The 16590-nt window shown below is 56.0% G+C and overlaps 1 long non-coding RNA gene across 1 annotated transcript; it reads right to left on the bottom strand.

Annotated features, from left to right (window-relative positions):
- Nucleotides 1–9888: 9888 nt before the first annotated feature.
- Nucleotides 9889–16590, bottom strand: LOC109497909. The gene is made up of 2 exons (XR_002154347.2): nucleotides 14276–16590; nucleotides 9889–14137 (listed from the first exon to the last, which is right to left on the bottom strand). It is a non-coding gene; the product is annotated as an uncharacterized LOC109497909 (long non-coding RNA).

The following is a 16590-nucleotide window of genomic DNA, read 5'->3' as shown; positions in this document are numbered from 1 at the left end:
TCTCATATTTTCCCTCTCCCTGGTAAGCGCTTTTGTTTGGAGTGAACCTTTTTTCTCCCCCTGATAAACATGAGTGACTACAGTTGACTGCAATGTTTTCAGCTGGCTGTGGCTTCAAAGGTTTGCGGGTTTTGAATTCCAGGCTTTTAAATTACTTTTTTTTTTTTTCCCTTCTCAGACACACCTAGAGCAGATAGTAGAAATATGAACTTCATCTTCAAATAAGAGAGAGAAAGGGAGGGGTGTTGTTGGCAGTAGTGTTCAGTGTGGGTCAGATAGGCGTGGGCAGTTTCCAGTGGTGGAAGCCCGCCTATCACTGCTACCCACTGAGCGATGTCTAGGGGACCGACATTGCCAGACCCCAGCCCACCGGGGCCCAATAATCACAGGCAACAAGGACAAAGCCTTTGCCGTGAGCCCTCTGTGGAGATGCAAAGTCACTGAGCCTCAAACAGCCGTAGGAGCTGGGTGCCCGGATTACCGAGGGAGAAACTGCGGCACAGAGAGGTTAAGCAACTGCTCCTAGGTCACACAGCTCCATAGCGAGGCTGAACCCAAACGTGATTTTTACCTCGAAAACCGCCTGCCTCCCCAAAGTCACTCTTTGTACTGAAAGGACTAACGCTCTACGAGCAAGCAGCTATAAATCAAGACTAATAAAATACCCACTTGGAAGGGCCACCATGGTGATTCAATGAGATAAAGGGAAGGAAAGATTCTGGTACCTGATTCCTTAAGAAACATTCACCCATTTCCGGCCTCTCCCAGCTGGCAAGGCACATTTGTAAATACCAAAGACAAAGGTTCAGACAGATTAGGGTGCAGTTTGAGCACTCATCACTTAGTGGCCACGTGATCTTGGGTGAGGCACTTAACCCTCGCTGGGCCTCAGTTTTCCTAGCCTGGAAAATGGGGCTCAGGCCAGTGCCTCCTGCATGGGCTGGCTGCGGTTAAGAGAGAAAGCCGTGGGGCGCCTGGGTGACGCAGTCGGTTAAGCGTCTGACTTCAGCCAGGTCACGATCTCGCGGTCCGGGAGTTCGAGCCCCGCGTCGGGCTCTGGGCTGATGGCTCGGAGCCTGGAGCCTGTTTCCGATTCTGTGTCTCCCTCTCTCTCTGCCCCTCCCCCGTTCATGCTCTGTCTCTCTCTGTCCCAAAAATAAATAAACGTTGAAAAAAAAAAAAAAAAGAGAGAAAGCCGTGGGAGCCCTTGGCATAAGCGTCACCTGTGACTCCAGAAAACGGCAACAAGCTGGGGGCCTACAGAGAGCATGGCTTGTCCTGGAGCGCACGGGCTCGGTGGGGGTCTCTGGGGAGGCAGGAACTGTGGCGAAGTAGCCAGAAGGGAGCCCCAGCGTGACTTTGAGCCGCATTCCCTTTGCACCAGGTGCTGTGCTCAGCCCCGCTTGGGAACGGACTCAGGAATTTTGCTCTGATTCTCAACGAACCCTCGCAAAACCCCGAGGAACCAGGTCTGAGTATGAGCAGACAAGGAAACCGAGGCTCAGGGAGAAGTCCCCTCCTCAAGGGTGTGGGGAGGGGGTGTGGCGGAGGGAGCACCTGAACCGGCCACTTCCCAGCCCCCGCTGCCCATCACGTCGCCACGGTCCCTGCCCGCCCCGTTTCCACACATCAAACCTTTGGCGTCCTCTATTCCATGTTGGCCGCATCAGGCAGCACAGGCGTGACATCCTTACCTGGCCCCTGAACCGTAGATGATTCTAGAAGGAGGAGACTTTGGGGAAGCCGCTGGGATTCTTTCAAGGCAATACTCCCTCACAATGCAGCAAGCAGCTTTGCTGTCAGAGGTGAACGCGGGTCAGGGTTCTTACAAAACCCCAAATCCCACAAAGCACCCTGGCTGAAACCTGTGAACGTACGCCCCCCACGCCCCCACCCCAAGCCGAAAGAAACAAACCCCCGAATTCTCTCAGGCCCCCAAGGGCACTGCTCTTGTGGGATCATCCAACCTCTTCCCCGGGTCAAGAGGCCAGGCAGTTCTTGGTCATGTTAATGAATCATTTTCATAGGGTGTCTCCACAGAAACTTTCATCACCTTTTGGGCAACAAGGCTTTTTTTTGTTGGTTTGATTTAAATGGTTAAGTAGGTAATAAATGCCTATCAGCTTCCCCACTATAGGCTGGTAATCCCTCCAAATGTCAATCACCCCAAAGATTATTATTGTCCTGATAAACTAACACTCGGAGGGGCCTGGTCAGCCAGGGTTTGGGGTTGTCTGTCCCTCAGGAGCAAAGAAGGAAAGCTGGGGTCTCATCTGCTGACCAGTGAGGGTCTGGCTAGAGGAGGTCCCCTCTCCTGCCCACCAAGGCTGCGATGGTCACATCTCTCTCCCTGCCGGCCTCCGCCCCCTTCTGTCAGGTGCAAGAGGCCCCACTCTGTGCCGGGCACTTGGCCCGGCCTGGGGCAGCTGAAGAGAAGGAGCCGGATGGGAGGCTTGACCTCACGGAGCGAATGGGCCGCTGGAGGCTGGACCGGGACGCCCAGGGACCCGACGCCCCGGGGCAGGGCCTGGCTCAGCTGTGCTCCTTGAGGAGGTGCCGTTCGTCTCAGAGGCCGGGGGCACCCCCTTCTCTGTGGGGTGTGGGAGGGAGTTGGAGTAGTTTCCTACAGCTCCTCTGGAAAGAACCAAAAGCTTAGATGGCTTAACAAGACAGGACTTTATTCTCGCACGGCGCTGGGGCTCAAAGTCTAAAATCAAGGGGTCGGCAGGGCTGTGCCCCCTGCAAAGCCTTCAGGGGAGGATCCTTCTTCCCCCTTCCGGCTTCCGGTGGCCCCAGGCGCCCTCTGGCTTGGAGCCACCTTCATGCTGTCCTACACGTCTGCGTCCAGACGTCCCTGTCCTGTTCAGATCACCGAGCCGGCATCCGAGGGGACAGGACTTCAACGTCTCTTTGGCGGGGACACAGTCAGCCCATCACGGGGGGCGGTCGGAGAGACCGACACTCGCCCGCTGGCTGGCTCACCTCCGCGATGCCAGGCCCGTCACTGGCCCTCCTCCTCCCCTCTTGCTCCCTCAGCTTCTCCGACTCCCGGGCCGGGCAGGTGTCGGGCTTTGTCGCGATGCCCTCGCCGCTGCGGGGCACCCTTGTCACCGCCGCCAGAGGGAGCGAGAACCGGGCAGCCAGAGGACGAGAGGGGACGGGCTCCAGTCCCTCCTCGGGGCCTCGGGCTCCCGCCTGCGGGTGCCAGCGCGTCCCTGTTCACCTTCCCTTCCTGTCCGTCCCCCGGCATCGGCCTTGCTCTCCCCTCCCCAGCACCCCGGGGCCCCGCACCTGCCCTTCTCTTCAGAGCGCGTGGCCTTTGCTGGTCAGCCCAGCCCCCGCCTCGAGGCCGGCCAGGCTTTGAGCGTCCTCCACAGTCCAGAACCTCCAGTGGGATCGGGCCCAGCCCAGCTTCGCGTCTGAAACCACCCCCGGGTTCGGCTTCTTCCATCCCCTGTCTGGCTGCCTCTGGGCACACATCTTCGGCGACTTCGGGGGGACCCGACCTACTGCAGAGACATTTAGCCAAGTGGTTTCAAGCAGCAGGTTAAGGGCCAAACTGACTGTGTTCAAGTCCTGAGAAGCCGAAAGCAGGGCGGCGGCGGGGGGGGGGGGGGGACCCTGCGGCGGGGGTGGGGGGGTGCGGAGGGAAGGTTCAGGGAGGCAACACGTGTGTCTGTTGAGTGGCTTTCCCGTCAGGCCAGGCGTTGTATTCATGGGGGCGCACGGGGCTGGCGGGTGGACAAAGGTCAGACCTTGACCCACAGGATAAAGAGGAAGGTCCCATCACGCAGGACACGTGGGGCCCAATAGGACTGTCGGGAGGAACGGGTCCCTTTGTTGTTAACTTTTTGTTTTGGAAGTCATTGCAGACTGACAGAATTGCAAACACAGTGCAGAAGGTTCCAGAACAACCCTAACCGCTTCCCCTAAAGTTAGCGTCTCACGGAATCAGGGCACAAGGGCATCTCTTGCAAATCCCTACTCGTTCCCACGGCTGCGGGGTGAGTGGGGAGGCAGAGAAGGGTTGCCGTGGGAAGGGGCGGCCCTACCTTCCCGGGGTAAAAGCATTCCGGGGCGCAGAGCAGAAAGCACGGGCCCGTGGGTGCTGCAGGGTGGGATGTGTGGGGACACGAGCGGGGACCCGAGCCGCGAAGAGCCGCCAGCCCCAGGTCCGCCGTGCTGAGCAGTCTGGAGCTCGGTGTGCAGACGGGGGATCCCCGGCCACTTCTCGGGACACCTCCAGCCCCGAAGCTTGCTGTCTTCACTCCAGGAGAGTGCCAAGGGGGCAGGTGGGGAGCGGGTGAAGACAGAGCCCGAGGAGAGACTCGAAGAAGCCACAGGGAAGCTGGACCTGTGGCTGGACGTACAGAACCGGCCCCCTGGGCCGGGGCCACATTCCAGCGGGGGCAGCCTCCACACAGGCCGCCCTGATGCGGTGAAGGCAGTGACCTTGTCACCTGAGGGCTTCGCAGACCACTGGGGGGGGGCATGTTAATATCCCCCACATCCCGCAAGCAGTGGCCGGGGGTCTGGCACCTTCCTCTGGTCCGCCCCAACTCCTTCTAAGTGGCCAGGGAGCCACCCCTCTCCCCCCTATTCCCGGCTCACTCCCGGGCTCCCTGAAGGCGGCTTTGTCTCCTGGTCCTTGCTGGGTCACCCCCACTCAGCCTTGGGCTATCTTCCCTCAGAAGTAAGTCTGTCTCCTTCCTGCTAAGGCCTTAGGGGAAGTCTGGACCTCCGGCAGGCCCGGTGCTGAGCTAATTAGCTGAGTAAAGCAATTGACACTAAGGTGTGAGTGACAGACAGGCCTTACCTGGAGGTGGATGGATGGTGGCAGGGCCACAAAGCAAAGTAGATGAGTTGACAGAGTGCTGTTGGGGGGGGGGGGGGCAGAGCACGGGGAGGGGCACAGAGGTGACTGCCCCCCCCCATGGAAAACCTCCTGGGGGTTCCCCTGGTTGTTACCTGGAGGCGAAAGTGCCCTCTGGGGGCGCCTGGGTGTCTCAGCACAGAGCCCACTCACCAACCTCGAGATCGTGACCCAAGCCAAAATCAAGAGTCTGAGCCACCCAGGTGCCCTGCATACAGCGCGTCTGAAGCCCTCCATAAATGTGGGCTACAGTTATCAATGACCCGCTTTTGTTAGAGAGTAGGGCAAAAGGGTCAGTTGGCAGAATAGTTGGATATGGTCTTTCTGGGGGTCAATAACGGAATATGGGCCAAAATTTAAAACACACTTTTTAGCAGCTGTGATCTCGATTTCCTCGCCTGTCTGTGCCTCAGTTTCCATACCTGGAAATGGGGCTGAGAGTGACCATTGCAGAGGTCGCTGTAAGGATTAAATTAATTAATAAACAGAAAGCATTAAACCATGCCTGCGACCTAGTAAGGGCTTGATTCCCGTTATGACTATTGGTTGGCCCACTGATTCTGCTTTTCAGATTCGAGTTCCAGCTTTCAACTTCATGATTCTTCCAGGGCTTTCCGATATGGGCATAAGGCTGTTCACGGCTGCACTGTTTGTCATAGCAAAGAATTAGAAAACCACTCAATATCTACCTGTAGGGGAGGGAATAATATACTATAGATCATCCCCACGGCAGATTCTTTGCTGCTGTTAAAACAGGAAGGACTCGATCTGGAACGACGTCTAAGATGTGCTTAAAGGCAAAAAAAAAAAAAAAAGACTGAAACAATATGCGTAGCGTTACCCGTGTTTGTTGAAAAAATACTGTCAACATATAGAAAACTTCCTAAAGAATTTTTCGCAAACTGCTCATTTCTAGGGAAAGGGCTTTACTTTGAGATTCGTGTTTCGGTGTTTTTGAAGTGAGGGTGCACTGGCTGGTGTAACCTAAAAATAACAGTATAATAAGAAAGATACACTGAAATGAAGATGGCCACAATCGCGCCCCTCAGAGGAGGGCAGAGACTGAGCTCCTGAGAGACGGATGGAAACAAACCAGGGAGGGGGCTGACTCTGGAAAGGGGAGAGCCCCGCTGCAGGGCTCAAATTCCACCGCACTGACCTGGAAAGGGCCCTCCTGTACTTTGCAAAAGGAACCTCAGTGCACCGAAGGTGACTTTGACGTAGGTGATGGGGAGCGGGGCTAGGAGAGGTCTCGCTATTCGCAGGTCGGCTCGGGCGAGCAAGAGATGGGACCCGCTGTGCCCCAGGTCAGTCCCCGCTGGCCACCCAGAGAGATCTGCTGGCTTCTGTGCTCGGAGCTGGCACCGAGGGCCCCCCTGCCTTGGAAGGTGGGAGAGGAAAGAGCCCACGGGGGTACAGAAGACCAAGGTGGTCAAGTCTTCCTTTCCTCCCCCTCTCCCTCGGACACACCTCTCTCGGCCATTCCGGATCCGAGTGCCCGAGAGGGTGCACAGCCGACTCGCTCGCGAGCATAACCTGAGCGAGTGTCACTGAGGGCTTTCTGCTATCAGGCACTGTGTGAGACGTTAGCCTCACTTTAGTTCATTTCTGCATGTGCTGCGGTTAGTTACAGCCACTTTCTTCTTCACGTTTATTTATTTTGAGGGGGGGAGAGGGGCTGAGAGAGAGAATCCCAGGCAGGCTCCACACCGTCAGCGTGGAGCCCAACGCGGGGCTCAAACTCATGAACCGTGAGATCATGACCTGAGCTGAAACCAAGAGTCGGACGCTCAACTGACTGAGCCCCACCCACCCCACCCCACCCCCGGCACCTCTGTTATTCCCCTTCATATAGTCAAGAAGCTGAAGCCCAGAGCTTTGAAATAATTTATCTCAAATCACAGAAATCACAGATGGTGGGATTTACACCTTTGTAATTAACCTGTACATCTTTTTATACAAGTTACTGTTTTTACAAAATGTAAAAGCTGGAATTTCAACGCGTGATGGGTTGAAGCCATCATAACACGAAGCCGCCAACATGCAAGAACGTCACTGCTGGCAAGCTCTTGAGAGATTCACTCTGTTGTCCAACGAATGTTTTTCGAGCCTCTCCTATATCCTGAGACGCCTGCTGGGACTTCACCAGTGCTGGACGCATGAAGGGACCTCGACCGGTATTTTTTTTTTTTTAATGTTCATTTATTTATTTTGAGGAAGAGAGAGCACGAACAGGGTGGAGAGGGGCAGAGAGAGAATCCCAAGCAGGCTCCACACTGTCAGCGCGGAGCCCAACGTGGGGCTCGAACCCATGAACCACGAGATCATGGCCTGAGCCGGACCCTTAGCCAACTGAGCCCTGCAGGCACCCTTCAGCCGGTATTTTGAATGAATGAATGAATGAATGAGCGGGCGAATGAGTGGATACACTCTTGACATTGAAAAGTCGCTCAGATGCCTGGATCAAAAACCTGGTACATGTGCTACTTGGGTCAGTGGCGAAAGAGACAGGTTTGCCCCAGAAGACAGTGGCGATAATGGAACGGCCCACCCTCCTCCTCTGCTGATACTCCACTGATACTCTGTCATTCTGATCATTCCAATCCCTACCTCACTATTGCTCTTAGAACGGGGATCAAAATTCTCACCGGGCCCCCAAGGCGCGGCACGCCTTTGCCCATGGTCCTCTCTGGCCCCCTTCCCCTACTGTCCACCTTCCCCCATCCCCCATCCCCCACCCCAGCTCTCCAGCCCCACCCCCCTTCTGAGGTCACCATGCTTCCCCCAGGGCATTTGCACATACTCCTTTTGCCTCGGTCTCTCTTCTCTGTCTCTTGGACCAGATAACACCCCCTCAGAACTCAGCTCAGGTATCACCTCCTCCATGAAATGTTCCCTGATTCAAACACTCCCCCTGCCGCCGGCCCCCCCCCTCCCCCATTAAACATGCCCTCAAGGTCTAGAACACTTTTCACGTTATTTGGTGTGACTGATGACGTCTGTCCACCAGTCTAGACTGTAAACTTCCCAAGGGCAGGACCAGGTCTGTTTTTTCTTCACAGTATCTTCAGCATGGAGCTCAGTGCCCCCTCACCCCCCCCCCCCAGGTAGACGCTCATCAAGCAGCCACTGAAATAAGGTCCCGCCTCCAGGGGTAGGTGGACATGTGTCCAGACAAGCCTAAGACAAGGCAGGCCAAAGCCACACGTGATGTTGCAGTCAGACGGGAGAGCGAGATAAAATTGCCCCGGCCAGGAAACACAAGAGGACATGTGATGGGGGACAGCACAAGGACACAGCCTCACGGGACTACGGGAGTCAAGGCGGCCAGAAAAGTTGACGGTGCATCTTCTAGCCGGGAGGAAGGCTGGAGGTAGGCACCAGGGAAGGAGCCCGATCGTGATGAGGAAAACAACTTTTATTTTTCTGAGACGCCGCCCTGGTCATTTATAGAACGACAACCCTGCTCACGCCGAGTCTGGACATTTAGATGCGTCTGAGTTTAGGATTCCGCCATCAGTCTCTGCTTTGCTTTTCCCGAGTCCCCTTTTAATACAACCTCTTGGAGTCAGGCTCCGCCCCAACCACCTTAGAAGTACTAAGTGCTCGCGACCCTGCTTGCTCGTGACTGCGCTCCCCACCCCCCCCCCACCCCCCGGTCCTGGCACCTGTAAATAATGAATCTTGTGACTCTGCTCGCTTTGTGTGGCTGCACTGAGACCGCACCTTCGATCAAGACAATCCCGAGGTTTTCACCGCCCCGAAGCAGGAGCTCAGACGCCCAGGAGGCTCCCCGCTGACCCCACAGGGGTCATCCCACAGGTCAGGACCCGCCCCGTCTGAATCCAGTGCCCGGCTTCCGGACGCAGTCGAACAGCTACCCTCCCACCTGCTCGAAGCAGAAGCTCTCCTCCTATCCGGGAACCGCTTTTCCGCAGCTCGCCCGACGCGGTGCTGGTGCGGCCGCTAATCCCTGTCCCCAGACCTGCTGGCCGCGGCGTGGGGCGCAAGGCTCAAAGCCTCGGCCACCATGGTCTTTACAAAGGGCTTTCAAGGAGGCAGAGAAATGGCTAAGCTACTAACGGGAAGGAGCAGCGCACACAACACATCAAATGACCTTATAATTATAGAAAAAGTACCTATAGTACATGGAAAAAAACTCTGGAATGGACTATGAATGGCTTCCTCTGAGCGTGAGATTCTTTGTATTTTCCAACACGGTCACGTATTAGTTTATAAACAGAGGAGGGGGCGCCTGGGTGGCTCACTCGGTTGAGCGTCTGACTCTTGATTTCAGCTCAGGTCATGATCCTGGGGTCGTGGGATCGAGCCTCAGGTCAGGCTCTGCGTGGCTCGTGGAGCCTGCTTGGGATATTCTCTCTCTCTCTCTTTCTGCCTCTGTCCCTCCCCCCTGCCCTGCACTCTCTCTCGCTCTCTCTTTAAAGGTAAAATTTAAAAAAGAGAGAAAAGAACAAAATAGAAACAGAAGAGAAAATATTGTCGAAGGTACGTGCAGGGGGGTGGGGTGGACAACACGGGAGCCGCCCCGTGGAAGGGCATCCTGCCGTGTGGTTTATAAGAGACTCAAGCACGCAAGCAGTCGGGGGTCTGGGTAGTTACTGTAGCCAGGGAGGTGATAACAGTGACAAGCGTCGCAGGGTGGTGATAAACGAGTGCTGTCACTATACTAAGAAAAAGCTTGGGGAGCCTGGCTGGCTCAGTCAGTGGAGCGTGCGACTTGGATCTCGGGGTTGTGACTTCGAGCCCCATGTTGGGTATAGAGATTACTTACAAATAAAATCAAGGGGCGCCTGGGTGGTTCGGTCGGTTAAGTGTCCAATTGTGGCTCAGGTCGTGATCTCCCGGCTCGTGGGTTCGAGCCCCGCGTTGGGCTCTGTGCTGATAGCTCGGAGGCTGGAACCTGCTTCCGATTCTGTGTCTCCTTCTCTCTCTGCCCCTCCCCTGCTCACACTCTCTCTGTCTCTCTCTCTCAAAAATAAATAAAAACATTTTGAAAAATTAAAAAATAATTGAAAATAAAAATAAAAATAAAAAGAAAGCTTGGTAGAGGACATCTGAGGTTTCCGTCTTCGCTCCTCAGTATGCTTAACACTTTTCTCTGGAAATTTCTCTCGGAGACGCGCCCTCCTGGGTCCAGGCAGCTCTGGCGGGGCTGGCTCTGGTTCTGCGTACGGATGAGCCGATCAGAGCATCTCATCCCCTTGTGGCCAAAGTGCTTGGTTCAGGAATGGGAACGTGACCCAGGCAACGTTAGTCCTACTCAGTGCCGCTCCGTCCCAGACTTTCTGCTGGAACTCCTGTGAGGGAGCCACTTCCTCCCCCCTGCAAAAGCATTGGACACAAGCCTGGGGCTGCTGACTTCCATCCTCCTTGGAGAACGCCTGCCTGCAAAAGCAGGCGACACAGAGAGAAGCTTTGTTGGAGCACCTGGATGCAGCCGCTCCTGAAGTCATCTACTCTGCACTTTTAAGTTGAGGGAGCCCATGTTTATTTTTCTGTTTTTCTGTTAAGCTGGCTTGATTAGCTTTTCTGTCACTTGCGACCTAAGTGTCCTGCTGACACCAGAGGCGTTCTGCTTTTGAAGTGGCTTCTGTGGCCACACCCCCTCGATTTCTTCCTAGAGCTCTGTGGCTGGCTGCAAGCTGCCGCTCCTGCCGGACAGGCTGGGGCTCCTCTGGGAGGCCTGTGCAAATCATCAAGGCCACCCGACCTCACTCCCCAACACCGGCGCCCCTTTCTTCCTCCGATTCTCCTGTTCCCTCACAGTCTCCTCCATCTTCTCCTGAGGCTGTCTCCTTCCCTGTTTACCGAAAAAGGAGAATCGTGAGTCAACTGAGGGTGAGCGTATGGAATCTGGAATCAGATATCCCAGACTTCAGACATCCAGCGTCCCAGCTGTGTGACCTAGGCAGAGTACTTCACCTCTCTGAGACTCAGTTTGCTTTTCTGTAAAATGGGGATAATACTTCCTGTTCATGAGTCGTCTTATACACAAGTCGTGCACCACGCGTGGCACGTGACTACTATGGCTGACCTTTTCTTCCCGTTCCCGTGTGTGGCCCAGTGACGCCCGGAGCCATCGGTGGCCTTCAACCTGCTCCCTGGCAGTCTCCGTGGGGCCATTTGCAGACACTGTTAGCTGATGACTTAACTCCCCAGGGAAATGGCTGTCTGCTCAGCCACGTTTTAAGAATATAAATGCCACCATCGGCAAGATTCAAAGGCCAGGCCGGTAATGACTACCCCTCACAGGCCCTCACTGTGAGACAGGTCTCAGCTTGCTACTCAGGGCGTGGAGCTGCTCTTTGGTCTCGCAAGGAGCATTTCGGCTGAGCTCGAGGCATAAGCAGCACATGGGGACTCCGCTAGGTGTCTTCTCGGCGCCCAGGTTCAGCGCCCTTAAAGCAGAAACGGGACACCATCAGCAAACAGACGTCGGCTGGAGACCACGAGGCAGCCCCATCACCAAGCCAACCCGTGAACCAACTGCAACAGCACGCTTAGCCTAAACCGTCCCTGCAGATGCCGCTGGGTTGTGACGAGCCTCCTCCACTCGCAGAGCCGTCCTCAAGCTGCCCGTTTGTGTCACATGCTTAACGCTGCTTGTTCCTGAGGCCGCACCCCGGCCCATGTGCTTGCGTAACCGGGGATTTTCTTCGAATGACACGGAAGTCATGCCAAGGCGTCCCAGAAGCCATGGAATATAGCGCTGTGACCCGAGCGTGGGCTTTGGAACCTGTCCTTCCATAAGGAATGGGATCTGAAGCACCTTGCCTGCATCTGGCTTTTTCTTTTCTTTTCTTTTTTTTTAAGCACAATGCAATGCAGAGCCGAGTTTTTTGTGCGTTTGTCCCGTATTAAATGCAGACTCGCTGAGCACAGGGTGGGTGTTGTTTCGCTCTGTCTGCTTATGAGCTTGCTTAGTTTCCCAGTCTGCTAAGCGGGACCGTAGTGGTGCCCGCTTAGTAGGGCTGCTGTAAGGATTAGTAACGGCTGTCTTTGCTGAGCCCACACCCTGCACGGAGCGCCTTTTAAGTGCGCTGCACGCATTACCTTATTTAATCTGGACAACGTCCCGGTGAGTCGATAGGTACTAACATCATCCCCAGACGGAGGGGATTTACAGATGAGGAAATTGACCCAGAGGGGCCTGAGCAACCTGCCCAAGGGCAGGGATGTACCAAGAACTGGGGCCAGAATTGAACCCAGACGGAGGGACCGCAGAGCCCCGCTCGCTGACTGCCCCGCTGCCCGCTCCCCCCCGTTCAACACGGTCACGGGCGTGCAACATGTATACAGCACAGCGCCTCACCCAGCCATCCCCAACTCGTCACAGTTGACCTCGGTGCCCCACATGCACCATGGGACTGTCACTGATTCGTATTTAGTGAGTGGCTCCATGCAATTGATCCCCAAGTACCAGTTGAGTTCCTGCACGGCCCAGGGTACAGTTCTCGACACAGAGGGCGGAGCACCCATCAGGTCTGCATCTGTCCCGATGCTGCCATCGCGGTGGGAGGAAACCGCAGCAAACCGAAAGTCAGAGGCACGATCAGATGGGATCTAATGCCAACTGGCGGTAGGAAGAAAAAAACGAACCAACAGCCCAAAGGACGGGAGAAAGACAGGAGCTGAAAGGGAATGACTTCTAGTTTGCTTGAAAATGTGGACTCTCTAGAAGGAGAGGCACAGTGAGGACATTTCCAAAGGGAATGTATTTGTGACTTGGTCACACTCGGGTCAAATTCAATGCCATCTCGTAGCAGGCAAAGTTATACGAGGGGGCTTGAGATGGCGAGAGAGAGAGAGAGACACGGTTGATGCGGTTGACCCAGGAGGCAGAATCCTTAGACCACACCTCCTCTCTCTGGCTTTCACAGCCTAAGGCACCACGTGAGGACGGGGACCCCCAGCCCCCAGCAGCCCACCTGGAATCCTGTATTCCGCCTACTCTTGAGTCGCCAAAAGGTCGGCACAACCCAAAATACGATGTCATCCGTCTGTGACTAGCACAGAAGAAGCTAGACCCCCAAGATGGGATGTCCAAGGGGGCCAAAATGCAGACGTGCCCCTCCCCGCCACAAGCCACAGCGGCTGGACACGGTGAGAAAATCAAGACAGGGTTTTACAAGCACACAACAAAACAGACATTTGCCTGATGGCAAATCATGCAGGGAAGGGTGGGTATCTTGGAGCTGCAGATAACCAGATAGGAAGAAAAAGAAAACAGATCTGTGTGCAATTATCTCCCGCACTGAGTCATAAGGCACACGAGCCGCGTCCTGCAGGATGCTGTCACCCGCACCCGCACCCGCGGGCCTCGGCGCTGTGGCTGATGGGACCCAGCGGCCGCCTCCCGGCGGCTTCTCTCCCTTCGCTGCAGCCCCGGGGGAGCTCGGAGGCGATGTTACTAGTGTTGGGGTCTAGCGCTCCAGAGCGAACCGGCCGTCCAGGTTGACGCCGGCCAAGGAAACCCACAGAGAGCCGGGGATCATGTTCAAGAGCAAACAGAAACGGTTTCTGAGACTGATTCCGCCCAGTCCGTGGGATTCCCTGAAGCAGGAGATGTCAAGGGATCAGAGAAGACCGCCAGGGCCCCCTCCCCACAGGGTGAGGGGCTGCGACGTCCCAGCAACTGAGGTCCGCAAGCTGACCCTGCGAGTCCCCTCGGGAGAAGAAGGGAAGTGACAGGAACGTGGGAGGGAAGCCCAGAGTGATCAGCAATTATGAAAACTCCCTCGGCGATGCTGGATTTGGCGTAAGAACAGTCTCCTCCTCGCACAGCCGGCCCCGAAGAGCGAGGGACAAGTGTCAGCTGCCGCGGCCGAGTCCCCGATGACACATCGTGTTTGTCCTCTGCCTCCAGCAGCTGAGTACGTGGCTTGCTTGGCCATCCCCAAAAGAAACCCATCTCGACAAGAACATTCTAGTTCTATTAGCAAGGCAGGCGAGCCAGGGTTTTTTGGCTCTGCTCGCCTCCCCGGGGAGCGCCTCGGGACCAAGCAGACACAGGGAGGAGGCGAGACACGAGTGGAAGCTCTGAGCTGGGGACGTCCAGGAGCCGAGGGCGAGGTCCCTGTGCAGGGCTCGCGGGTCCTACAGGAGTGCCTCCACCGGGGACGGGGCCAGACAGGGCGGTCTCGCGCTGCAGCTCGGGACGCAGGCCTGGTTCGAGCCCCAGCTCCAGTGCGTTCTTGCTGGGGGCCTGGGGCAAGTTCCTCACCCTCTCTGTGCCTCAGCTTCCTGGTGTGTAAGAGGAAGATTATCAGCCAGCACCTCCGATGCCCCCGTACGGGGATGGGGACGGGGACGGAGTGCCAACCTCGCGTGCGAACCAGAGCCTTGAACGTGGCCCATGCTCCGCGAGGGCCTCTGACTTACCCTCGTGTCATCGAGGTGGCGATGTGGAAGGGCTTCGTGTTCCAGCCACGTGGGGCTGACACGTATCCGACACCACAGGACGGGGGACTGGCTCGGAGTTTCACAAGCCTCCTCGCCTCACTTAATTCTCGCAGTGGGTCTGCGACATGGGGACCGTTCCGTAGGCGAGAGTACGTCTGACAAGAGGGCCCGGGGCAGTTGATTAAAGGTGGATCCACAGGGGGCCTGGGTGGCTCAGTCGGTTGAGCATCTGACTCTTGATTTCGGCTCAGCCCACGATCTCACTGTTCGTGAGACTGAGCCCCGTGTCGGGCCCTGTGATGACAGTGAGAAGCCTGCTTGGGATGCTCTGTCTCCCTCTCTCTCTGCCTCTTCCCCAATCACGCGCTCTCTCTCTTGCTCTCTCTCTCTCAAAAATAAACACTAAAAGAATACATAAGTAGAAGTGGATCGAACAAGGAGAGAGTGGCTTTTTCTCGCAAAATGTGACGGCCGCTGGTAGGCGGTCCCACCTGGGACCAGCGTCCCTGGGAACTCTCCAAGGGTCTGGGCTCTTTTTGCTCTCCCCCATTGACCGCAGATGGGGCTGTCCCCTCACGGTCACAAGATGCTGCTGCAGCTCCAGGCGTCACACACAGATGTGACAACTTCCTTCAGGGAGCTGGCGGGGGGGGGGGGGTTCTTAAAATCTTCGTTCCTGCTGTTTTGGGCAACTCTTGATTCGCTGCCGAATGGAAGCAGCACAAGTGGGTCTTGGAGGTCTGACCGTGGTCCCCTCGTAAGGGCATCGCCAGGCTCCCCTCGCTCGCGGGCCGGTGCTGAGCCTGCTGGCGCTTCGTCCACGTGGGGTGCGGCCGTCCCCTGTGGCCCGAGGGGGGTCGGCCCCTCGTCCCTGCCTCCCACGCCGCGTCTCCCGACGACCTCGAAAACCATACCCACACGCTTTGGCGCGGTCACTAGTTGCGCGTGTGGAGGTGGTGCTGGCACCCGGACAACCCCTTGAACTAAATGGTCCCAACGCCGCTTGGCATCCACACACGGTCCTGTCACTCAGGTCTCTCTGCCCGTGCCAGCTCTTCTATGGAGCAAGTGGGTTTCATCAAGAAACGCTGCCAGTAAGTCAGACCTTCTCAGTTAGCTCATTAGCATGTGGTCCAGACAAGGTGGATTCTGGAAAGAGAGCAGCAGGGCGGCAGGCCGAGGAGAGCAGTCACCACATCTGGGTGGACAACCTCGCAGGTGATGGCCCCACAACCACGAGCCTTCCGGTGACCAACGGCTTCCGTTGCTGCTGCGTCGGATAAGGGGTGGATGTGGCATCTCGTTTAACAGATTCATTCAAGGGGCGCCTGGGTTGCCCAGTCGCTTGGGCATCCGACTCTTAAGTTCGGCTCAGGTCGTGATCTCACGGTTCGTGGGTTCGAGCCCCGCGTCGGGCTCTGCGCTGACGGTGCGGAACCTGCTTGGGATTCCGCCTTTCCTTCTCTCTCTGCCCCTCCCCTGTCCTCTCTTTCTCTTTCTCAAAAATAAATAAATAAACATGAAAACAAATGAATAAATAAAAGATGCATTCAAGATGCGGCAGATGGGAGCAGAAACAAGAAAACCTCCCTCAGAGTAGCCCAGCCTCCCAGATGCAGACACGGTTCACTCCAGGTCTGGGGGCTCCTCGCAAAGGCTCTGTGGCTGGAATGCCTGCGTCCTCACCAACTTCTGCCGCTTATTAGCTGTGTGACCTCGGGCAAATTATCAATCTCTCTGGGCCTCAGTTTCTCTATCTGTAAGATGGGCGTGGCTACCTACCTACCTCATAGGCTGTCGAAGCATTAAATGAGATGATGCATCTAAAGGGTTGAGAACAGGTCCCGGCACAGGGTGAGCACTCGGTAAACGTTAACTGTCGTTGTTATTACTACTGCTTTCACTGTGAATATTAATACCATCATCTTTGAGTTGTGATGAGAATGTAGGTCAATATGAGCACAAACTCAGACTCTGGTCTGGCTTATGCCCCATCCTGGCAGGTGGGACTCAGGGGCCTGCGTACCGTCGGCTTGCGGGAAAGGCTTCCCGCCCTAATAAAGAGAGAGAGTTTTCAAGGTAGTTTCAATACCCAGGTCCTCACTGACTTGCATGATGTGAGGCTCACAACACTTTCCCATTTGCCCTCACCACAAAATAACCCCTACCTTAAAACAAAACAAAACAAAAAACCCAAACAGGGGCGGCTGGGAGGTTCAGTCTGTTGAGCGTCCGACTCTTGATTTCGGCTCAGGTCGTGAATCCCGGGGTCGCGAGACTGAGCCCCGCGTCGC

This window comes from Felis catus, chromosome A3, assembly GCF_018350175.1.
Source record: "Felis catus isolate Fca126 chromosome A3, F.catus_Fca126_mat1.0, whole genome shotgun sequence".
Classification (NCBI taxonomy): Eukaryota; Metazoa; Chordata; class Mammalia; order Carnivora; family Felidae; genus Felis; species Felis catus.
The sequence above is the reverse complement of the archived record's forward strand: the minus strand, read 5'-3'. Positions and strand labels throughout refer to the sequence as shown.